The sequence below is a fragment of the Alligator mississippiensis genome, chromosome 3 (genome assembly GCF_030867095.1).
Source record: "Alligator mississippiensis isolate rAllMis1 chromosome 3, rAllMis1, whole genome shotgun sequence".
Taxonomy (NCBI): Eukaryota; Metazoa; Chordata; order Crocodylia; family Alligatoridae; genus Alligator; species Alligator mississippiensis.
In genome coordinates this window covers 13,213,730-13,239,584 of record NC_081826.1, presented here as the reverse complement: position 1 = coordinate 13,239,584, position 25,855 = coordinate 13,213,730, and the positions used below count along the sequence as shown (strand labels likewise).

Here is a 25,855-nt window from a genome sequence, read left to right as displayed (position 1 = left end):
GGGCTTGTGATTTCTAATGTGCAAATAATTGAAATATTCTAGCATCTGAGACAGGTGAAATCTTTATTGCTGGAGGATTGTTTTCCAGGCAACTGACTTTAAAGGGAAAGAACACTCTACTTAGATAAGAAGGATCCTCCCAGTAAAAAGGTTATGTGCAACCAGTCATGTAGTGGAGGCTTCTTCACTTCTCACAGCACATGGACTTCTTATAGCCTCTAGATACAAAATAAGCTTTTTAAAAAACTGTAGAGACTCATGCTTTTACACAGGCATCCTTGGTTCAAACTGACTCTTGATTGACACAGCAATCTACTAGATTCATAGATGTTAGGGGCTGGAAGGGACCTTGGAGATCATCGGGTCCAGCCCTCCCACTCTAGGCAGGAAGACAACTGGAGTTAGGTGATCCCAGCAAGGTGACTGTCCAGTCTTCTTTTGAAAACCTCCAGGGTAAGTGAATACACCACCTGTGGAGGGAGTCTATTCCAGTCTGGACACACTGACTGTGAAGGAGTTTTTTCTGGTATTAAGCCTGAAGCAGCCTTCCAGGAGTTTATATCCATTGGTCCTGAACTTCCCCGGGGTGCCCTGGTAAGCAGCTCTTCACCAAGCTCCTGATGCACTCTTTTGATATAGCAGTAAGCTGCTATCAAGTCCCCTCTCACCCTTCTCCTCTTTAGGCTAAAGAGGCCCAGGTCCCTCAACCTTTCTTCTTATGGCTTGTCTTGCAAGTCCCTGATCATATGGGTGGCTCTTTTCATAGATTTCATAAACATTAGGGCTGGAAGGGACCCCAGAAGATTGAGTCCAGCCCCCTGCCCCAGGGGCAGGAAGTCAGCAGGGATCATAGGATCCCAGCAAGAGAAACATCCAAATGTCTCTTGAAAGCATTCAAAGTAGGTGCTTGAACCACCTCTGGGGGCAGTCTATTCCAGACCTTGGGGGCTGGGACAGTAAAGCTCTTCCTTATGTCCAGTCTGAATTGGACATGGAGGAGTTTGTGACTGTTCGACTTTGTCATCCCTTGGGGTGCTCTGGTGAACAAACGTGAACACAACAGATCCTGGTGAGCACCCCTGATACATTTATAGGTGGCCACCAAATCACCCCTGAGCCTGCTCTTTTCCAGGCTGAAGAGTCCCATGGCTCTCAGCCTCTCATCATAAGGTCTGTTTTCCTGACCTCTGATCATGCACTTGGCTCTCCTCTGCACCCTCTCAAGTTTTTGTGGACCCTCTCAAGTTTTTTTCCATGTCCTCATTGAAGTGCAGCACCCAGAACTCGATGCAGTACTCCAACTGCGGTCTCACCAGTGCTGAGTACAGCGGGAGTGTCACTTGCTTGGTTTTACATGAGATGCATTGGTTGATGCGTACCAGTGTGTTGTTTGCCCTGCTGACCACGGCCTCGCACTGACAGCTCGTGTTCATACAATGGTCGATCATTACCCCGAGGTCCCATTTGGCCATGGTGCAAGTCATGCTGTCACCACCGAGCCTGTATGTATGTTGAGGATTTTTTGCACTAAGATGGAGCACCTTACACTTGGAAGTGTTAAACTTCATCTGGTTCCAGTCTGCCCAACTCTCGAGCCCGTTCAGATCCACCTGTATCTGCACTGTATCTTCTGCTTTTGTCTCATTTGCAGAGACTTCTGTAATCTTCTTAAGACATGTTCAGAGGTGCATTTAAAGCAATTCAAATCTCACTCAAGTTTGAATCATAGATTTCATAGACATTAGGGTGGGAAGGGACCTTGGAAGATCATCAAGTCCAGCCCCCTACCCCAGGGGCAGGAGGTCAGTTGGGGTCATAGAATCCCAACAAGAAAAACATCCAGGTTTCTCTTGAAGGTGTTCAAAATAGGTGCTTGAACCACCTCCAGCAGCAGTCTATTCCAGACCTTGGGGGCTCAGACAGTAAAGAAGTTCTTCCTTGTGTCCAGCCTGAAATGGTCTTGCAGGAGTTTATCACCATTCGTCCTCGTCATCCCATGGGGCGCTCTGGTGAACAGACATTCCCCCAGGTCCTGGTGAACACCCCTGATAAACTTATAGGTGGCCATCAGATCACCCCTGAGCCTGCGCTTTTCCAGGCTGAAGAGTCCCATGGCTCTCAGCCTCTCATCATAAGGTCTGTTTTCCTGACCTCTGATCATGTGCATGGCTCTTCTCTGGACTCTCTCAAGCGTCTCCACGTCCTTTTTGAATTGTGGAGCCCAAAACTGGATGCAATACTCCAGCTGCGGCCTCACCAAGGCCAAGTACACTGGGAGAATGACGTCCCGGGATTTGCTTGAGAAGCATCTATGGATGCAAGCCAGCATTTTGCTTGCTTTACTAGCTGCAGTATTGCATTGCAGGGTCATGTTCATCTTGTGGTCAATCCTGACCCCCAAGTCCCTCTCATCCGTAGTGCTAGCCAGCGTAGCAGTGCCGAGCCTATAAGGATGCTGCAGGTTTTTCCTCCCAACGTGGAGAACCTTGCATTTTTCAGTGTTAAACACCAGCAGGTTCTTGTCTGCCCATTTGCTGAGCCTGTCAAGGTCAGCCTGGATCACCCTCCTGTCCTCAGGTGTGAATGCTTTACCCCAAAGTTTGGTGTCATTGGTGAACTTGGCCAGTCCACTTCTGACCCCAATGTCCACATCATTAATGAAGAGGTTGAACAAAATAGGTCCAAGGACAGAGCCTTGGGGGACCCCACTGGTCACAGGGCACCATGACGATTGACTTCCATCAACCACCACCCTCTGGGTCCGATCCCAGAGCCAATTCCCCAGCCAGCGGATCATGGTGGACCCGAGGCCACAGTTCACCAGTTTTGCCAGAAGGTGATCATGGGATACCAGATCGAAAGCTTTTTTAAAGTCAAGATATATGATATCAATCTCTTCCCCCTTGTCCAGGTGATACGTCACCTGGTCATAAAAGGAGATGAGATTGGTTAAGCACAACCTACCCGCAACAAACACATGCTGGCTGTCCCTCAGGGTGTTGGTGTCGGCCAGTCCATTAAGAATGGCCTCTTTGATGATTTTTTCTAAGACCTTCCCTGAAATAGAAGTCAGGCTGATGGGCCTCTAGTTTGCCGGATCCACTTTCCTCCCTTTCTTGAAGGTAGGCACCACATTGGCCTTCTTCCAATCTTTGAGCTCTTCACCACAGCGCTAGTGCCAGGAGCTCTTGATGATCTGTGCCAGGGGCTGAGCTATGATGCAGGCCAGCTCCTTGAGTACTCTGGGGTGTAAATTGTCAGGGCCGGCTGACTTGAAGGTGTCCGCCTCTCAAGGTGTTCCTTCGTGAGGTCAGCACTGATGGAGGGCAAGGAACCACCCGCACTTAGGCATCCCTGTCCCATAATAGGCAGGGGCATCCCATGGGACTTGTGAAAGACTGACGCAAAGTACCCATTTAGAAAGTCGGCTTTTTCCTGGGTGCCGTTTGTCAGTTCTCCCTTCTGGTTTAGCAGGGGTCCAATGTTGACCTTGCTTTTCCTCCGGCTCCCCACATATCTAAAAAAGGACTTTTTATTGTCCTTGATACTTGTAGCCTTGATACTTGAATCACTTAAAAACAAAATGATTCAGTATGATTCAGGTGTATAGCTGCCCTCTCACTGGGCAAGGGCAGCTTGAAAATGTTGGGAATGAATGCTGGTCCTTCAGCCACAGAATGTGAGAGGGGATCTGTGGTCCTTTGACATCGTGCTGCACTCTCCTACACCCTTCGCCTCCAGCCGAGAAAAAAGTGTGTCAAGAAGCTGTGGGGGAGAGTGAGCAGAGTGCTAAGAGATGCCAGAGGATTATTTGAAAAGGAAATGCTTAGGGTAACCCACTTCTTCCCCCCACCCTCCTCCCCTTCCTTTCCAAGATGTACTTTTTTGAGACTCAGGAAATATGGTCATCATAGTTCTGAGATATTTTTTTCAATGAAAAAAGTAGAGTTAAAATGCAAGGTAGAAAAAGTGCAGGCTCTGAATCAGTGATTTTCAACCTTTTTAGATTTGAGACACCCCTTAGAAAATGTCAGATCTTAGTTTTCACTTGTTTTTATCACTACAGAAGAATGATAGAGCAATTCTTTTGTCGCAAAGAATTCAGAAAGACCACAACAGGTCTGGATGTTTTTCACAGTGTGGATTTCTATTTGAAATTTCCGCTTTTATCCTGCGAGTACACTTAATGGTGCTAACATTGCGAAGCACCCTGTGGCACACTGGGAAGGATTTCAAGGCACCCCCCATTGAGAATCGTGGGTGTAAATAATGTTAAAGGATGTTCAGCATAGCTGTGATCTTCTGAAATGGGATAGGTAAAACACTGACATAATAGCGTAGCTTGGTGACAGCATGAGAATCCTAGTCTTAACTCCCAGAGCTGTTTTTCCCCTCTAGTACCACGTAGTGCTATACAACCCCTACACAGTGGCAAAATCCCCTTGATGATTGGCCAATGTGGCAACTGAAAGTTGGAAAAGTTTTCCTCTGAAAGAAAATTTGAACAAATGGGAATTGATATATAGTGGAAGGAATCATTAGAAATATCCATACATATTGATAACTTCTAAGTTAAATTCAAATACGTATGGAAAAATCATGACTGCTATTGTGGACGGCTCATAGAATATATCTACTAGATGCTTGGCTGTGTAGAGCAAACAAAGATGATGTTAATCTGTATTGAAAAAAAGTGGAGAGAATAGCATAGTGCCATTGTATATGCTAATAGCATGATTTCACCTTAAACGTGCTTTTCCAAAAAACAGATGGTACAGGAGAAATAAAGGTGTGTCAAAAATCACCAAAAAACTGAGACAAGGTAGTCAATCTGCTAGCTAAGGATGGACAAGGTAGCATTGCAGATAGCAAGAAATGATTGTTTTTCTTTATTTAAACACAATTCAGATTTATTTGGTGGTAGGAAGCAGTACATGCAGCTGAAGAAACAACCTTATTGCAACCGTCTATTCTCCTCTATGTCTTCCTTCTAATCATTTTTCACTTTTATTTGTTGTACCTTATTTCAAATGAAGTTGGCAAGAAGAAGAAAACCAGTGCATACCTAAAGTTGTATGGGTGGGAAGGCTTTACCCAACAGAGACACGTTCTGTCATCATCAGAGCCTTTGGCCGTTACTGCAAAGCAAATACATCATAGAAAAAAAGGTTCCAAATCATAAAGTTAAAAAAAAAAAAAAAAAAAAAGAATCCTATGACTATTTAGTTTGAGGGGAAACGAATACTTTGTGACATGGAGAAAATACTGAATATTGAAAAGGTCAGTTATAGTACAAGAGGCCCTAATCAAAAAGGCAGCAATTCAAAGCTGATAAAAGAAAATTTGCATAGTATGTGACAACCCCCTAAAATATGTTGCCATAAGACATCAGAGTTGCCAGTACCTTAGTGGGATACAAAGTAAGCATGTGTGCTGGTTAGGCAACGAGGATGTTAACGATGCATCGTCTAAGCATACGTAAATTGTGATACAATCTTTACGTCACTCCAGCCTTTATTGCCTATGGGGCCCTTGCCTCGCTCACTGCATAGCATGAATCCACACAGGGTCCGATGCTTGGGCAGCTATAAATCTCACATATCCTAACTTTTAAGTGCTTGACCTGAATAGCCACCCTTTGGCCTAGTTCTTTGTGTATATCGTGTGTAATATATGGAGGTAATATGTTTTAAGCCAACTTTGTTTCCGTAACAAAAGTCCAAAATGTAATGCATCAAAGAAGGCTTTCATTTGCTCTAGATGGTCAATTTTACCATGCCCGATTTCTATATTTATACAGAAATGTTGTTTATTCCCTGATGTAGCCTTCGCTATAGCAATCGCTACCAAGCGATTCCTATAATAAACACAGCCACCTACCTAAATAGGAGAGTAAGTGGAACTGTGAAAAATAAACATAATTCCAAACCAGTATCTTCTAGCAGAAATGTATTATATCTTTTCTTACCATAATGGATTTGTTAGCATTGCTTTGATTTGAGAAGTGCAGTATATGCTGCTGAGGTGAATTACGAGAGGTTAACAATGAAAAGTAAGCACTGTGCACTGCGGTGATGACTCAGACAGAGCACTCCAATAGATACACATATTAAAAACAGCAGGAAAATATCAGGCACTGCAAAAATATATACCGCTGCTTTCATAACCTCGGATATTGTAAATATACTTGGAAATTTAGCACTGATTGTATCTAACCTCTGAAGCTACAGAGAAAAGTACAGCATTGCAACAGTTATTATTTGGTTTGTGATTAATTTGGCTGACACCCATCATGCCCAGCAGTGGGTCGATGAAGAATAAGCTCACTTGGGGGTTGATACGCGAAATATAATACAGATGATTTATGTGGGATAGGAAAGAATTCCAAATGTGTGAATAGTAATTTTCTTACACTGGCACACACATAATATAACTAAAGCTATTTCTGTAGTTGATTTATAAGGCTTCCAATTGGTCTGTGATCAACTAGCACCTGCAAGGCTGGCTTAGCTTTAAAAACATGCCTATATCCCTAGATCTTTCCTTGGGTACATGGGGGGTTTGGGAACAAACAGTACTCCTCATATCATTACTCTGACTCTTTATGCATCCTGCTAGTATGATACATTGCAAAACTAGTAGGGAACAAACTTCAATCTCAATTGCATTTGATTTAGAAGTAAAAATGTGAACACCTTATTTTCAATAAGTCTTTGAAACAACAGTGGATATAGACTAGCTGGACCCAGGAAAACAGAACCAAATTAATCAGATGTTTGGCTATTTAGGTAATAATCATTACTCCCCATTTTACAGATGGAGAGAAAAGGCTGATATAGGGCTTTGTTACACATTATACGGGGGCCTGACTAGGAGCTACAGCTGTGAGTTGCCCCTAGACTGGGCTGGCAATCCAGGGCAGGCTTCTATCCCTGCTCTAGGTTGGGGTGGTTTGGAGAGACAGGATGGTGGAGGCAGGAGCATGAGGCCAGAAGAGGAATGGGTAGTGAAATGGGAAGTGGAGATGCAATGGATGGGAATGGAGGCTGGGTGGTGAAATGAGGACTTTGACTTTTTAGCTACTTGATTCAGGGGTTTGGGGTACAAAAAGGTGGCCTCTCCGGGGTCCGGGTCCAATATACAAAGCAAAGACAAACAAATCACCATCAAACCAAAAGCACCGGGCCATTACATTCATAACATCACACCGTGACAGATACCTTCGCAGTATTACATGTTGTGTCGGGACACCTGGCCACACGGTTGTACAGACCAAGGCCCTCCATAAACAAATAATTCCTACCCTGCTCTATCCAATAGTACATGTAACAAAACCTTCAACGTCCCACACAAAGAAAAAAACCAAAAAGCAGCTTGGTGAGGGCCCAGGGTGCAGCGCAGTGCAAGCTTGGAGTTGGATTTCACCACCAAGCCTGCCCCATCGCCCAGACCGGTCATGACATCAGATCACGTATTGAAGATGGCCATTCTCCACATGGCACGGTGCCCCTTCAAGGGCCCAGCATACCTCAAAGGTGGGCACCGCCCACCAGAGCACAGTGTGCTCAAACTCCAGCGAGAGGCATGTCCACACCAGGAGGCCGAAAAACCGCAGAACGTCATCTAAGCTGGTCCCAGCAAGCCAGTTGCGGTGGCTCTTCAGGTTGGCCATCTTGGCCTGACTTAGGAAAAAGTTGGACAGGCAGATGGTGCCCTGCTCAGCCGCCCAGTACGGGTAGGAGCACACATAGGTGTTCTCTGAGAGGCTCCTGTCCAGTGCCCGCAGCAGCTGCTCAAGGGAGATTAAAAGCAGCTGCAGGCAGAGACAGTCAAGGAAGGCATGAAAGAGGTTCTTCTCAATGCCCCCGGGGCAGAAGGGGCAGGCCATCAAGGCAGCTTGTTCAAAGTGGGATGCAAACATGCCAGTGGCTAAGATGCTGTGCAGCAATTGCCACTGCAGGTTGCCAGTCCTCTTGGCGGTTGGCAGCTTATACAATGTGCACCACGCCAGGTGGCCTGGTGGGAAATCTGGCGGCCCCAGGCGCGATCACCACAGTGTATCAGGGTGGCTCATCAGTACCTGGGCATGACGGATGTGAACCACCCAGACGTAAAGGCTTCTACATAGCAGGGAAACAAAGAGGCAACCCGTGTCACTGTCAGGAGGTATGGGAAGTGTCAGCAGAGTGTTAGACCTGCCAGCCAGCTTGCTGGCCATGGCCGGGGCAACCAGCAATGGGGAGGAAGGCCTCGCTCAGGGCATCTCCGGTGCAGGGGAGCTGGTGTGTCCAGAGATGGTCATCCAGGGTGGCTGCTGCCTCCAGTGGGAGGTCAGTGTGGATGTCATGCAGGAGATGACCCATGCTGTGGATGGAGTGCATGCCCAGCTGGGTGGTCAGGGCCTCGGGCAAGAGCCAGGCCAATGGAGTGGAGTGAAGGAGATGGCCCAGGTGGATGACACGCACCTGGATGAGTGTGGCTGTGAGGCTGGTGGAGACAGGGTGTTGCATGGCTGGATTGTGCACTGGGAGCTCCCTCAGCAGCTGCAGGAACTGCAGGTGCTGGGCCCAGGGCTGGGAGTGGAAGGTGGCCTGCCAGGCTCATACCATGCCATGGTAGAAGGCAAAAAGCACCACCCAGTTCAGGACCATGAGGTCCAGCAGGAAGAGCTCCCTGTTGAAGCTGAGGGTTTCCACCCTCTGCAGGAACCAGCATGCCAGTTGTTGCCAGGGTAGGCACTCCTCGCCATAGAGGAGTTGCTGAAGGGCTTGCAGGTGGAAGGCGGCCACCTTGCTCACCAGGTTGACCAGGCTCTGGCCCCCCTTGGCGACAGGTAGGTAAAGGATGGTTTGTGGGAGCCAGTGGCACCCATCCCAGAAAAAATCTACTAGGAGGCACTCTAGTCTCTCAAGTAGGTCCAGTGGTAGGTTGAGTACGGTGCACCAGGCCCATAGGGTCACTGTCACCAGGTTGTTGGTGATGGTGGCACATCCACAGTAGGAGAGGCTGGGTAGGTGCCAGTGCCACCATTGCAGGCAGGCCTCCACCACCTCCTCAAAGCCATCCCAGTTGTGCACCATGAAGTTTGGTGACCCCGAGAACATGCCCGGGACCTTGAGGCCCTTGCGGTGCCAGGTGAGCAAATCTGGAAGGGGCAGGTCACACTGGTCCGTGCAACAAGCAGCAGGGTATCACTCTTGGCCCAGTTGATACGGGCTGAGGAAGCATGCTCATAGGCTTGCTGCAGTCTTCTAGGGCATATACGTCTTTCTGGGTGTTGAGGAAGATTGTCATATCACCTTCATATGCTGACAGCCAGAGTGGAGGACCAATGGAAGGGCCTGTGGCCATTGGCAGGGCCACATTGCTCAGGTGGCATCACAGTACTTGCAGCAGCAGCTCAATGGCCAGGGCGTAGAGCATGCCCGACAGGGGGGCAGCCAGATGGATGCCCTTGTGCAAGGAGAACAGAGCACACCATTTACCATGAACAGACTGGAGGTGTCTTGGTACAAGACCCGGAGAGTCTGCTCTGCACTGGTGAAGAGGGGCCCAAAGCCAAAGGCCTCCAGGATCTGGAAGAGGTAGGTGTGGCCCACCCAGTCAAAGACCTTCTCCTGGTCCAGAGAGATGAGACTGATGTCCAGGCCAAAGAGTTCACTGACTGTAAGTAGGTCATGCAGCAGGAACAGGTTGTCTTGGATGGTCCTGCCCAGCATGCAGTAACTCTAGTCAGGCCCAGTGATAGAGCCCATGACAGTGTGGAGGTGGATCACCAGCACTTTGGCTAGAATCTTGTAGCCCACACAGAGCAGGGAGACCGGCCACCAATTCTTAATGCAGTAAAGGTCTCTGTTCTTGGGCAGCAGTGTGAGCACCACTGGCAGCTGATCGGCAGGCAGCTGCCAGCTCTTCCAGAGACAATTCCTGCTCAAGCTCGCCAGCCTCCAGGTTGTAGAGACATGGTAGTTCCTTTTGAAGTTCCCGTGTAGCCTCAAGGCAGGATGGCTCAGCTGCCAACAGGTCACAATAGCCGGAAGTCAGCAGGGCAGCCTTTACCTCTGCCGCATCTTTCTCCAGCAGTCAGATGTGGCAGTGCAGTTCATTCATGGCCATCTGTGTGTACTACTGGCAAAAAGCTCCAATCTGTACCTTGCAAACATCCCACCATAGCTTCCAGTAGGAGTAGCTCAGCCTTGCAGCCTCCCAGCCCCACCAAGTGAGTGAAGCAGTCCCAGAAGTAGGAGTCTTGAAGCAGGCTGACACTGAAACACCAATAAGGTGCCTGCATGCAGGCTGTTCCAGGCAGGCTCAGTTCACAACAGACCAGACCATTATCTGACAGGCCCAAGGGAATGATGTGGCTGCTATGCAGGAGTGGCAGATGGTGCTTGGTGACATAAAGGCGCTCAAAGCGGGCCATGGTGAGACCACTGATGCTTGTCCTGGCCCACATGTACTGGTGCATATCAGGATACAGGGTATGCCAGATGTTGATGAGGTCCACGGTCTCCAGGGCAGACTGCAGCTTGCAAGCTAAGGGCAGGTGAGGCTCAGGCCCCATGTGGTCGAGCGAGGCATCAATGGTGCAATTAAAGTCCCCACCTATGAGGAGCAGATCATCATCCTCACTAGCATTGTGCAGGAGGGCAGCCAAGGTCTCAAAAAAACAACCCTCTCCTGGCCATCAGCAGGTGCATAGACATTGACAAGTAGCTGGCGGTGTTGTGCTAGGGTGAGGCAGACAGTCAGCAGGTGATCAGAGATGACCTCCCACGCTATTGCCATGTCAAGCTGCAGCTGTGGTGATAAAAGAGTTGCAATCCCGGTGCTGAGGTTGGTGCCTGAAGAACAAGTGGCCTCACCAGGCAGCATGCCAGGCCACCTGGTTGAGCTCATCAGAATGTGTCTCTTGGAGGAAGGTGTTGGCCAGCCTCTTATGGCACAGGAGCTCCAGGACAGCCTCCCATTTAACCAGATCTTGACACCTGTTGATGTTAAAAGTGCCAATGGTCGTGGCTGCCATGGGTGTGGGTATGAGAGAGGAAGAGTAAGGTAAGGTGTGGATGGAAAAGCGAGCACCCAAGAGCAGAGCAAGATAGCAGAGACAGGTCAAGGAAGGCCTATCATGCCCTACTCTACTCCAGTGGCCCCCCTCTCCCCACCCACCCAGGCTGTACTTGTCTCTCACCCACTGTGTGAGTTTTCCAGATGATAAGCCATCTGCCGGGTGCCTAGATCTTGCTGCATAAGTTTGGCCACAGCTCTGGCAGCCTTGACAAAAAACTTAGGGTCTGTGTACCACTGGGTGATGCAACCTGCTACATTCTTCTGTCCTTTGGTCTGCTTCAGAAAGGCCAGGAGACCACCATAGTTGTGGGGGAGGACTCCAGTGGGGGTCTGCCAACACGGGCTGGACATTTCTGACAGAAGAGCAGTGAGGCTGCACCCCAGCTGGGAGCTCACCCACAAACAGAGTGTCTATGTCCTCAATGTCCAGATAGAGCAGCATCCTCTCATCATCCAGGTTGAGGACCGGCTCCAGGAGTGCGATCCCTGCCTTCTTGGAGGAGAGGTCATCTTGCTCTCGAGGTTGCTTGCAACACAGAGAAAGCTGAATCTCTATCTCACTAGCTCCCCCATCCAACCCAGTAGGCTGGAACGTGACCAAGAGATCAACAAACCCCTCTGTCATCCCCTGGGTTAGTCCTCCAGAAGAGAGGGATTCTGTATCATCTTTACTGCCAACTGACTCCAGAAGCTGGGAGACAGGCAAAGGGTTGGTGACCCCTGCTGTCACCTCCCCCACTGCTGAGTCATCCCCGTCCATGGTCACATGCAATGGGGTCACCAGCAGGACAGCTTGAGTGGGGTCAGGCTCTCCAGCAGGGGCCCCCTGGTGCTGGCTGAGGAGGGTCCTGGTGAGGATAGGGTGTCCTGAGACATCCCCTTCATCTTCCTCTCCTTGTTCTTCTTCTTTATGGTGCATGGCCCCCGCTTCATAGGGGATGGGCTCGACTGCTCCCGGCCCACCCCCTGAGGCCAGCCACCTCAGACAAGGCCACGGTAGAGGGCAGCCAGGAGGAGGGCCAAGCCCCATTGTTGGACAGGGCCCTGGTGCCACAGTCACCAGCTGTACCAGTTGCCTCAGCCAAGGTGGTTGGGGTGGGCAGGGGGCAAGTGGAGGCATCAGCCCTTCCACCTGGTGGGGCCTCTGCAATGGGGGGGGACTCCGTAGGTGGGATGGGCAGGGAGAGGGCTCGGTAGTAGTCCTAGCCCCTCCACTGGATGGTGCTGTCATGCCTGAGACCCCAACCCCCTCAGATGGAATGAGAGTGAAAGGAGGTCGGGAAGAGATCCTGGCCTCAATGGGCTGGGCCTGTGTCCCGGAAGTGGATACGCCATCCTTTGGCACCCCTGCAGTTACCAGTGTTTTGCCTGTGAGCACTGGGCTGCTAGTTGGGAAGAGCTACCACACTGGAAGCATGTGGTAAGGAAACGTTTTCCCCAAGGAAAAATAAATCACTAACTCCACACCTTTAATAATAAATAATAAATCACAAACTTTCACACCTATAGGCTGGGGAACACCTTTCTTATCAACACAGTGACAGAAAGGGATCTTGGAGTCATTGTTGACTCCAGGATGAACATGAGCTGCCATGTGAGGAAGTGGTCAATAAGGCTAACCGCATCTTGTCGTGCATCTACAGATGCATTGCAAGCCAGTCCAGGGAAGTGATCCTTCCCCTCAATGCAGCATTGGTCAGGCCGCAGTTGGAGTATTGCATCCAGTTCTGGGCACCACATTTCAAGAGTGATTTGGCTAGCGTTGAGAGGGTCCACAGGAGGGCCACTCGCATGGTCAAGGGGCAGTGGAGCAGGCCCTATGAAGAGAGGTTTAAAGGCCTGAACCTCTGCAGGCTCCACAAGAGAAGGCTGAGAAGGGATCTGGTGGCCATTTACAAACTTGCCAGGGGGGACCAGCGAGAATTGGGGGAAGCTCTGTTCACCCGGGCACTACCCGGGGTTACTATGAATAACGGCCACAAATTTTTACAGAGACAGTTCAGGCTGGACATGAGGAGACATTACTTTAGAGTTAGGGCTGCCAGGCTCTGGAATGGGCTTCCAGGGGAGGTGGTGCTCTCTCCTACCTTGAGGGTCTTCAAGAGGAGGCTGGACAAATATTTGGCTGGGGTGATATGACCCTGGCACCTGCTCCTGCCCGGGGCAGAGGGTCGGCCCTGATGATCTGTTTAAGTCCCTTCCAACCCTAAGCATTATGAAACTATGAAACCTCTACCCGTTGAGCTTGAGGTTGAAGGAATGAGGCAGATACTGGGGGCCCTCCCTGAGGAGCATGAAGACCTGACTCTGAAAGGACAGGACATGCTTCAGTTTCAAGTCTTTGCTTCCAATTGTCAGTTGGCGAAAGGGACTCATAAGAACCCCATAGGACTCGAGTCCCTTGACCAGCTCCCACACAGACAGGGGTGGGGGGACATTGGAAATCACCACTCTCACCACCTGAGTGCCTAGGGGCATGACAAGATAGTGTACACCTGCAACCTTTAGACAAGTGGAAGTCAAAAAAGAAAAGAGATTGGAAGCTGGGCAGTCTTATGCTCAGGAACACCCCATGCAGCTCCAAGCTAGCCTAGTCTGAGGCATCCAAAGTGGAAAGCAGGAAGGAAGGAAAGGTCATGTTTTAATAAATTAGGATTGGGTACCTCCAGATCACGGGGACACGGTCCCTACCCCAGAGGGAAGCCCCAGCTCACAGGGACCCTGATCTGGTCCCCTATCTTGCTCCCACCTTCACCCCCTCCAGACCTTCCCCCCAGACTGGCCTGTGCACCTGAGAGCTGCCTGGTTAGGTCATACCTCCGGGCATGGAAGAGGGAGTTGGCTTGATGCCAGTACCACCCCCTGGGCAGTAGAGTTCAGGGGGTGGAAAGTTTGTACACACAGATTAGGATGTTTGGAGGAGGACACTGCATCCTGGGATGCTAAAGGACTGAAAAGTGGGTGGCTTATCACTGGGGAATTGCCACACATTAGTGGGACACAGTCTGGGTAACATGGATCAGCAATAGACCTGCCCTCAAATGGCATAACTTTAAGATGCCTAAAAGGTGCTTAGAACTAGTTTACATGCCCTGATGTGTGGATAATCCAGGGGTTAAGAGCTCCCTGAGCTGCTTAAAATTAATGTGTAGCGAAGTAGACAATGTGTCTTGCGCAAATCCATGAGACAACTATTTGCAGAGCTGGGCTTACAAACACAGACTTACTGCTGGTTTATACATATTTTATTATGGGGAGGCTCATTAGCTGTATGCTATCATCACTATTCCTGCACAGACACTTTGGAAGTACATCATTAGTTTCAAAATCAAGTTAGGAAGTGGCAGAAATAAGGTTGTCTGTGCAACTTCAGCTTGACCTTCTTATGCCTATGCATTATGGTCCTGTCTAACTAAATAAGCATCCCATAGGGTATATGTATTTAATTGTTATTAGTGTGTGTGTGTGTGTGTTAATGGAAACTGGAAAAGAAAGCCAAAACAGCACCCAGTGGGCAAAGCCTGGACACGCATGTAGCAGAAGGGCTAAAACCTGTAGCTCCACCCCACAGATCTCTGCCATGTGAGCTGCTGCAGTATCTGCTGGCAGAAGCAGGTTGTCATGCCCATGTCACTCAGCCCTAGAGATGGATGAAACATTCTCTGTCAGTGCGTTTCAAAGAAGTTTGCTAATGACTGAGGAATGGGGAAATACAACTTCTTGGGCTCTATTCTAAGCTCTGGAGGGGTGTGCTCTTGGAAGGACTGATTCTTCTCTCTGTCCCCACCCCATATTTGACTTATCATAGTATCATAGTGATTAGGGTTGGAAGGGACCTAAACAGATCATCAGGGCCGACCCTCTGCCCCGGGCAGGAACGGGTGCCAGGGTAATAGATTCATAGATTCATAGATGTTAGGGTTGGAAGGGACCTCAATAGATCATCGAGTCCGACCCCCTGCATAGGCAGGAAAGAGTGCTGGGTCTAGATGACCCCAGCTAGATGCATATCCAACCTCCTCTTGAAGACCCCCAGGTTAGGGGAGAGCACCACCTCCCTTGGGAGCCCGTTCCAGACCTTGGCCACTCGAACTGTGAAGAAGTTCTTCCTAATGTCCAGTCTAAATCTGCTCTTTGCTAGCTTGTGGCCATTATTTCTTGTAACCCCCAGGGGCGCCTTGGTGAATAAAACCTCACCAATTCCCTTCTGTGCCCCCGTGATGAACTTATAGGCAGCCACAAGGTCACCTCTCAACCTTCTCTGGCGGAGGCTGAAGAGGTCCAGGTGCCCCAGTCTCTCCTCGTAGGGCTTGGTCTGCAAGCCCTTAACCATATGAGTGGCCCTTCTCTGGACCCTCTCCAGGTTATCCACATCCCTCTTGAAGTGCGGTGCCGAGAATTGCACGCAGTACTCCAACTGCAGTCTGACCAGCACCCGATAGAGGGGAAGTATCACCCCCTTAGACCTATTCATCATGCATCTGCTGATGCATGATAAAGTGCCATTAGCTTTTCTGATGGCTTCGTCATACTGCCAGCTCATGTTCATCTTGGAGTCCACTAGGACTCCAAGATCCCTTTCCACTTCCGTGCCACCCAGCAGGTCATTCCCTAGGCTGTAGGTGTGCTGGACATTTTTCCTCCCTAGGTGCAGCACTTTGCATTTCTCCTTGTTGAACTGCATTCTGTTGTTTCCTGCCCACTTGTCCAACCTGTCTAGGTCTGCTTGCAGCTGGGTCATATCACCCCAGCCAAATATCTGTCCAGCCTTCTCTTCAAGACCCCCAAGGAAGAAGAGAGCACCACCTCCCTTGGGAGTCCATTCCAGAGCCTGGCATCCCTAACCATACAGTAATGTCTCCTGATGTCCAGCCTGAACCTTCTCTCTAACAATTTGTGGCCATTATTCCTAGTAACTCTGGGTGGTGCCCGGGGAAACAGAGCTTCCCCCAATTTTCGCTGGCCTCCCATGGTGAGTTTGTAAATGGCCACCAGATCCCTTCTCAGCCTTCACTTGTGGAGACTGAAGAGGTTCAGGCCCTTAAACCTCTCTTCGTAGGGCCTGCTCCGTTGCCCCATGCCCATGTGAGTGGCCCTCCTCTGGACCCTCTCAATGCTAGCCACATCCTTCTTGAAGTGCGGTGCCCAGGACTAAATGCAATACTCCAACTGAGGCCTGACCAACACCGCATAGAGGGTAAGGATCACTGTGCCATCTAACCTTTCTAGCTCTTGTGTTTTCCCAACCCAGAGCTCTTTGTCCCTGTGCCAGATCCATTCATTTTGCCTGGACAGTCCCAGCGTCCAGACTTTAGACTTCCGAAATCCCAGTCTCCTTGCCCACTCAGCCTTTTAAATTCATGTCCAAATCCTATCCTCCCTTCATTCCCAGTCTCCTGCAATCCTCAAACCTAGACTCAGTTTCCTTGCTCAGCCAGTTCTAGTTACCCTTTCCTATTTCTTCATTATGTCTGCTCCCCTTTTACTCCCACTTCCTCCCAGCCATAGTCGCCCTCCTTGGGGTCCTCATTCAATCCAATTCCCAAGTTTCAATGCACGAGATAAAGGTGTTCAATGCAGTTTCAGTGTGTTCCCCTGCCCTCCCCAGCTTCATTTCTGAAACATCTGAATCATCAGAGCTGAAAATCTATGACAACAGCAACAAAAAATCAACCGGAGGCAGTTAACACCTACGGAAAATTTCAGTCCAAATAATGAAGGTTTGGTGAAGCTATAAGCACCTAAAACCAGGGATATCTACCATGGGAAATGTCAAGCAACTGTAACAATAGGTGCTAGCAGCCCCATCCCTAATATGTAGCTCTGCTAAAGCACTGCTCTTTTACAGCTGGTTTTGATATATATTTTTGCAACCAGGAAAGCTGGGTAAGTGTGTGCTTTTATCTCCAGGAGGAAGCTAGCTTAATGCATGCTTTTCTCTGCGGTTTACTTCAGAAAGGATGTTTTGGTACATGTTTATATTAGAGAGGGCTCTAATTAGGTAGGACAGCGGGAAAATGTAAAATACTCTATATTCCTAAACATCCTACACCTTTTCTGGCTGAAGTTGGAAAAAAGTAAGTATTTGACTGATCCTTTAGGTAAAATAAAAAAGTTCAATTATTGTGTGGATGGGGAAGGGGGGTGGTGGGGAGAAGTGAAAAGAATTTCTTTTTATATATAAGGTGCCTATAATTTTATTAATGCATGTGTATTCTGGAGCTTTCCAATGATGTGTTCAGAGATGTCCCCACCTATAGGAGGACAGTCCCATGCCTTTACAATGTATAACCTGAAAAACTTCTGGCTATCTGGAGCTACAACTATGGCATACTATTGATTGGGCACCTGGAGCTATGGCTACAGCCCACTGAATCAACAACAGCAGGATAGTACCATTTTGGCGAAACATGTTTTAATTTTGTCCTTCTGCTGCATAGCTACCTTGGACTGTGAGTATGTTTGTCTGCTGCCATCTCAGGCTCTGGTGCTCCAGTCTTGATGGAGTAAAGATTGGGCATGGCTAGATCTGCATTTAAGGCATCTTCATATTGCCCTGTTCCTTATATATATATTGCAGGAACATTAGAAACTGCCTTCTAACTTGCTGGCCCCAGCATCATGTGATACCATATTTACTTGCATATTATATACAACTTTCCCTGAAAAATCAGGCTACATGTCTTAAGCAGGGAAACTGATTTTCTGCCCTAGAATAGAAACATGAGGCTTCTACAATGGATGTTGAGTCTCCCTCTTCTCTCCTGGGCAGCAGCCAGCAGTGGTAGTTTCATAGTTTCATAGTAGCTAGGGTCAGGAGGGACCTGAACAGATCATCTAGCCTGACCCCTGCCACAGGCAGGAATGAATGCTGGGTTCACAAGGCCTGAGATAGGTGATCATCCAACCTCCTCTTGAATTTGCCCAGGGTAGGGGCGAGGACCACTTCCCTGGGAAACTGGTTCCAGATTTTGAGCACCCTAACTGTAAAATATTGCCTCCTGATCTCTAACCTAAACCTATTCTCCATCAGCTTATGACCATTGTTCCTCATCACCCAAGGTGGTGCTGGGGAGAAAAGGGCTCTGCCTATTTGCTGTTTATCTCCCTTGATCAGTTTGTAGGCAGCCACCAGGTCCCCCCTCAGCCTCCTCTTGCTGAGGCTGAACAGGTTCAGGTCCTTCAGTCTCTCCTCGTAGGGCCTGTCCTGCTGCCCTCTCACCAAGCGGGTGGCCCTCCTCTGAACCCTCTCCAGGCTGGCCACATCCCTTTTGAAGTGTGGCATCCAGTACTGGAAGCACTACTCCACCTGCAGCCTGACCAAAGTCGCATAGAGGGGGAGTATCACTTCTCTGGACCGGCTTGAGATGCACCTTTGGATGCATGACAAGGTATGGCTGGCCTTGCTGGCTGCGGTCTGGCATTGGCGGCTCATGTTCATCTTGGAATCAATAATGACTCCGAGATCCCTTCCCGCCTCTGTGCTTTCAAGAGGGGAACTCCCCAGCCTGTATGTATGCTGTGGATTCCTTCTCCCAAGGTGCAGCACCCTGCATTTGTCTACGTTGAACCCCAGCCTATTCCCATCTGCCCACTTTTGTAGTCTGTTTAAATCTAGTTGCGACCTCTCTCTCCCTTCAAGTGTGTCCACCTCGCCACACATCTTAGTGTCATCAGCAAACTTGGACAGCGTGCTTTCCACCCCCTTGTCCAAGTTGCTGATGAAGATGTTAAACAGTGCGGGCCCGAGGACCAAGCCCTGGGGTACCCCACTGCTCACATCTCACCAGGTTGAGTACAACCCATCCACCACTACTCTCTGGGTGTGCCCCATCAGCTAATTTTTTACCCATCCAACTGTGTAGGCATCAATGCCACAGTCACTTAATTTATTGATGAGGATGGAGTGAGAGACAGTGTCAAAGGCCTTCTTAAAGTCTAGAAAATCTATGTCCATGGCAACACTATCATCCAAGGATTTAGTTACTTGGTCATAAAAGGCAATCAGGTTGGTCAGGGAGGACCTGCCTTTGATGAACCCATGCTGATTGCCCCTGAGCATGATCTCCCCTGCAGGCCCCCCACAGATGTGCTCCTTGATGATTCTCTCCAAGAGCTTCCCAAGCACCGAGGTGAGGCTTACAGGCCTATAGTTACTTGGGTCCTCCTTCCTCCCTTTCTTGAAAATTAGGACCACATTTGAGTCTTTTGGCTGAGGAGCTTCTGCCAATTCGACAGTGGCAGTGAGAGGCCTGAGCAGGAAAGGGAAGGCAAGTGAACTGAGGAGTAGGTTCATCTGCCCCTGCTCCATGGGTCAGCTTTCAGCCATAACTATGGAAATATCTTTTTTTTTTTTTATTATATCTGTTGAAACAAGGTGCACGTCTTATCTGGGGGGGGGGGTGGGGGGGTATATGAGAAAATACAGTGGCTAAGCAGCTAGCTACCTTTCATTGCCCAAGGATTTCTCCTAAAATCACTGAGTGAAACTACTCTCATGCTGAAATCCAGGTATTTCCTTTAAACACCTTCCAGGACTGGGATCATTCAGCATAACTCCATAGCACTTGTCTGTTCACTGACAGCTACAATTACAGTTGCTACAGTTGTCAGCTACTTTCTTCTTCGCATCTATCCTCCTCTGCACCGGTACGGGTGACTGTGTTGGTAAGACAGGGTTGGTATGTACATGTAACAACACATTTTTCTCCCTTTGTCCTCACGCCTTTTCCTTTCCCACCTGCTGTAGTATGAGGCCAACATTTCATATAAATATTGTTTTTCCTGCATATTTCCATGCCAAAGTTTTCAATCAACTGAGATTAAGAGAGAGAAAAATGGCAATCAGAAAACCCTGGGATCAAGTAATATGTTATCCAAGTGCTCCTTTTCTAGGAAAAGTAGTGTGAGACATGTAATCATAGAAAATGAGGGTTGAAAGGGGCCTTAGGAGGTCATCTAGTCCAACCCCCCTGCTCAGAACTATACCACAACTATACCATCCCAGTCAAGGTTTTTTCTACCTGGGTTTTAAAAATCTCTAAGGACAGTTAATGCACACAGGGGAATGCCAGGACCTCACTGTTTAATCTCTCCCCTTATGCTGGGGGTCTGATTCTTTACAACTCGGTATAAACATTTGCCATATGCAAAGCCATTATGTATTATTTGTATTGCTAGAATGCCTGAAGGCCCCAGTGAAGATTGGTGCCCATTATGCTAATTATATATCATAAGAGGCAGTCCCTGCCCTCCCTCAAAGCATTTATAATTGAGGGAAAGGCAGTATTACCACCCACATGTACAGATTGAGATCTGAGGCACAGAAAAACACAGGTCATGATTGTTTTATTTTTCAGAGGTGCTGCATCTCCACAGATCCTACCACGGGAGGTCTGAGCCCTCCACAGCTTGCCTGGGCTCATGCAGTTGGGTCTTTTGCAGGATCTAGAGCCCAAGCTTTGAGAAACGTCTACTGATGCTGGCCAAGTGGAGGTACCTGACCGGAGCTAGATCTTCAGAAAAAAAGTGAGCATTTCTCCACTGGAGATCAAACCCTTTGAAGCTGTTTGATGTTGGGTATCTATCCTCTAACCTCTTTTAAAAATTTTGGGCCATGTTTTATAAAAATAAGAGGAGGACATACACATAAATAGTTATCCCAATAAACAGAGATGTCTAACTTAGAGGTGCAAAAATGAAAAAAAAAAGGCTTTGGCCTCTGTAATTCAAGGATTCCTCAAATTAACCTGTCCTTGCCTAGTAATTTGTATAATAGAGTTTGCTCAGATACCACAGTGACTGGTTAAAAAAAAAAAAGGTAAGGTCCACTTAAATCTAACAGCTACAGGGCTAGCATGGTTTAGGCATTCGGGTGTCTTTAGCGAATGGTGCACAGAGGAATGATGACAAGTCTCACATCTGGCTGCCCTTGGCTCCCCACTGTGTACAACCAGGTGCTCATTTAAAGCTTGGTTGAGTAGAAAACAACCTTCAGCCAATAGGGAAGCTTTAGGACAACTTCACCATCACACTAATCCCATAGATGCAGTATAAAAAATAGAGCAGAAGTAAGTGCTCAGAGGTTCCAGTTGTGAGTGAAAAGGTCTTAAGGGTACCCTAAATCCCGAGGTGGGGTATTTGGAGTGAAAGTTGGGCACACTGAAGTCAACAAAACTTCTCTTGTCTCCAGCTGAGGCAGGATTTCACCCTAAATCCTTTAAGTCCTGGTCCAGTGCCCAATGAAGCCAAAGGAAATACTGCCATGGACTTCAATTGGTTTTGGATCAGGGACTTCCATTCCTTTAGTCCAAATCAAGTCCTGCCAGTAGTGTCCCCACTTATTTCAAATCATCAGGAGAAAGACTCCTACAGAATAGTCGGTGTAATGCAGCATCATCCCCATCCCAGCCGCCCACTATAGAGCACTAGTTTTCATTCCTGCTATTGCACACATGGCTGAGAGGTGGTTCACACTGGACAAGCCATCCCTGTGCTTTTTTTTCTGGTAGGGGAAGAAGATGTGTTGGTGGCTGTTGCGTGAGAATGAACAGAGGCAGTCAACTGGCTTGCATTTCCCAACACACGGATTTTAATAATGTAGGGGCCATGTCACTTATGGCAAGTGGCAGGTTTATTGATTCCCAATCCAGCAAAGTGTTTTCAGTGTCAGCCAGGCATTCTTGATTTATGATGAGACTTCACCTCTATCCCACACCCTGAGATGCACCTATAATACATACATTTTCTATTCATACAGATACATTTAAGGGCAGGGAACAAGGGGCCTCGTCTGTGGCCAAACAGACAGTTAAGAAACCACCTTCCTTCCTTTCCACCTCCCACAATCACTGCCCCATGGCTCTGGGGAATGTCAGGGCTGCTTGCTCCTGTTCAACTAGGTCAAGTCATTAGGAAAGGGAAAGGAAGGAGAGGAAAACACTCACAGAACATCCCCATGTCTACTACAAACACTTGACCTGGATACGGACTTCTAAACACAACAGACAGAGAGCCAGATTGTGCCCCCTTACTTCCTACATCAACTTCACAAACACTGGGAACCAGCACTGAGTGAAGAGAATAGCTCTCCTCTCTAGCATCATGGAGTGACCTGTTGGGTAGGAGCCTAGCCTGGGACCAAGGAGATAGGAGCTCAAGTCCCTGTTCTACTATAGACTTGCTTGCACAAGTCACATACAGCAAATCTGCAAAGGCATTTAGGCATGTAGGTGCTTTCCCCCCCTTGAAATCAGTAGGAGTTGAGTAGCTCAATATTTTTGTGAATTGGACCATAGTCTCATGCCTCCATCTACAAAATGAGGCAAATAGCAGTGTCCTACTCCAAAAGAAATAAGCACGGTAAAAATTGTGAGGTGGGCAGATAAAATGGGGATGAGGGTCTAAGATTAGATAGATGGGGTGCTACATCTGCTCTGGTGCTCATGGGAATGGGGAATTAGGTTGAGCCTTAGCTCTAGCCTTTCAACACCCCAGGCTGTGCAGCTGTGTTGGCTTGCTGTAGTGGGTATATGGCTAGCACTGGAATACATCCCCTGAGATGCCTCTCTGAAGGGTGGGCAGGTGCTGAGCTGAAGAGGAGGTAAATTTTGCTCAGGGAAAAGCCACACAACTGACTTGGATCCTTTTTCATCTAGCAATTTGGGAAGTTCTTGCCATCACAGGCTACAAGAAGGTTTCAAGAATTCCACTCAGTACCTAGACTCTCTAACGATCACCAAAGGGATGACAATACATGCACTGCAGTCTGCCACAAGGAAAGCTTCAAATGACAATTGGATCCGATTATGAGCCTGATATCAAATCTCAGTGCACTTCTAACTGTCAAAAAATAAAACAGTCTCTATTTTAATGCCATATAAAGGTTTTAGGATTAGCAATCGTCTAGTAGTAGGCATTCATAATAAGGAAGCATCAGCCTCTGTCAAAAGGAGCTGTTAAGAATTCAAGTGTAGTACTTGTAATTTCATCAGGTAATTATTTTCCGGATAAGATCTTCCATGTACGAGACTTTTTTACATTATGTGTATTGGATTCTTGAGCAGATAAATTGTTTTCATTTCATTTTCTAATTATAGAGTAATACAATTTACAATATAGTTTTATTTTTATTGAAGCTTTCGTTCTCACCATACCTCAAAATACTTTGCATAGTTAAATAATTCAAGTACAGAGTAAATAATAGCAGAAACAGGGTTATGCAAAGGATAAAAGATTCTGGACTTGATTCATTCAGGCTGCAGGTTGAATGCAGGGTGCTGACCTCTTGCAGTGCAAAGATGACCTGGAGGGTAGCATGGTTGCCAACTGATGACCATCCAGGAAGGGGTAGGACCCTGTCAACTCAAAGGTCTACTGATCTACAGGCAGATTGAACAGTAGGAAATGTGGCATCCAGCCGTGTTAGCCATCTCTCTGTGATTTTTGCCTGGAATCAGAAGCTCACTGGGGAAACAACTTTCAACCACCATCCAGTGACAGACCAAGAGAAAAGAAAGACCTTATTTGCTTGGGTGAGACACACCATGATGATATGGATAGTTTGGTTAACAATCATTTAAGTTGTGTCTGCTGCTGTAATGGACTGTTGTTACTTTAATGTGTGACTGACTCACAGCACTTCAATGATCATAGAATCATAGAAAAGTTGGGCTTTTCTTGCCTCTGGAGGTCATCTAGTCCAGCCCCCTGCCAAAGGCAGGATCATCCTTATCTGAACCATCCCATACAAATCCTTGCCAAACATTACTAGAACTATACAGTCACCCTTGACACACACTACAAAATACAATGCTTTACATGCCACAGGTGGCCAGTGGTGGCCAGTGTCTTGATCCTGTGAAGATTGTTAACATACCATACCCCTTCTTCTCCAATACAGAGGAAGGCAAAATCCCCCACAGCCTGAACCAATCTAATAATGGGGTAAAATTCCTTCCTGACACCAAATATGAGTGGAGGGGCAAGCCCCTAATGATCTGAGTAAAGTGTTCACTATAAGCAAACCTCAGCTATAAAACTTAGCTACAAATGCAACCAGGAGGAAAGTGGACGTGTTCTTTTGGCTCAGGGTGATGCTGCTGACTTCTCTCCTTCTGGTGTAATGACAGAGCTGAAATTGCTAATGTTGTGCTAATGGATACTGCCCCTACTTGGCTTCAATAGAGCCATAATGATGAAAGCTGGGTTAGGACGGGGAGCATCTGAATGTGTTGTCTTGGCTGGAGGTGACAGAGATAGTGTGGATGTCGAGAGGGGATGCCAGTAATGCAAAATCTCATGAAAAAATCATGAGACTCCTGATTTCCAAGTCAAATTAACTCTGACTCATGATCTCCTAATCAAGAGATCAAATCTCGGGATTTTTTTCATCTGGTGCATCTAGAGAGCACCAAGCTGGTAAGTCTGTGGAGGGGAAGGAGCAGGAGGAGAGGGAAGGGGCAGGAGGGGACAGATCAAAACCCCCACGGTGAGGGAGGGAGTGGGGCAGGGGCTGGGGTGAATGGGTCCCGGGGCTGGGGCAAGTCATGCAACAGAGCCATGGGCAGCTGTCTGTTTGTGTGCATGTGCCTGTCTGCCCCTTACTCAAGCCACAGCCCCTGCCCCCAGCCCTGCTGATGCCCCTCACTCCTGACCCACAGTACCCCACAACCTGCCAGGGTGTGCGGGGACTCCCCCTCCTTGGGCTCCAAACCCCAAACACACCCCACAGCCCCAAACCCCACACCCCCCCCACAGCCCCACACCCCACACTTACCTTCACAAATCCCCTCCCCACAATCACACTTCAGAAATAGCATCTCATGATTTACATTCACAATCTCTTGATTTTTTTTAAGAGTTTGTCTCCTGGTTTTTGACACAGCAGGATTGGCAATACTGGGATTCAGAGGCATGGCAGGATAATACTGTGCTATTGTTAGAGGGTTTGCAGCAGCAGCATGGCTGCTAGAGGTAATAGTTTAGTGAGAAGCGATGTCCAGACATGGTTGTCTGGGCAGAGAAACCAGGCAGAACTCTGCCAAGGGTTTGTAATGGAGAGTCTCAGCTGTATTTCTGGGCGCTGGGACTTCACTGACAATGTACAGTGAATAAAGAAAAAAAAAGGGGGGGGGGGGGAAGGAAATGCCAAAGACTATGTGTACACCGGATCTTGATGTTGGTACATGAGGAAACGGAGATAAAGGACTACTAAAAATTCTGTGGGGGGTGGGTTTTAGTTACTGCCTGTATAAGTTACTTGTATAAGCTTACTGGTGATTTCTTCTTGTTGTGCTTTCCCAGATTAATATTTTAGTATTTGTTTTAATACTGACAAGATTTCTTTTTTGCTTTGTTTTGCTTTATACACAGGCTCAGGACTTGATGGGGAAAGCCTGTCCATTAAAACAAAGTCTAGCAAAGGTATTCGCTTTCTCCTGGGTTTCTGTCTGGCAAATCAAGGGGTGGGGAATTGGTTCTGTTCTACTTGCTTAAGGATTGTAGCAACGACTCTCGGTCAAGGAACGAGGTCACCTCTCCTTCTCCCCTGTGAAAGGAGTGCGATTTGATGGTGAGAACAGGAGACTGGGGGTCAGTCCCTAAATTATCTTTCTGCCCAGAAAACCCACTTTGCCCTTTTGTCTCCCCTTTGCTCCTTTGTCTCCAGATCATAATTTCGTAGTTTCTAGGGTCAGAAGGGACCTAAACAGATCATCAAGTCTGCCCCCCTACCCTGGGCAGGAACAAGTGCTGGGATCATAATACCCCAGCCAGATATCTATCC

General features: G+C 48.0%; 1 long non-coding RNA gene across 1 annotated transcript in view; it reads left to right on the top strand.

The window, feature by feature from the left end:
- The window catches only part of LOC132249215 (uncharacterized), a 184,278-nt gene extending 158,696 nt beyond the window's left edge, over positions 1-25,582 (top strand). The window contains exons 3-4 of the long non-coding RNA XR_009460612.1: positions 20,430-20,598; positions 23,327-25,582. This is a non-coding gene — a long non-coding RNA (uncharacterized LOC132249215). The remainder of the gene's footprint in view (positions 1-20,429; positions 20,599-23,326) is intronic.
- Positions 25,583-25,855: the final 273 nt, after the last annotated feature.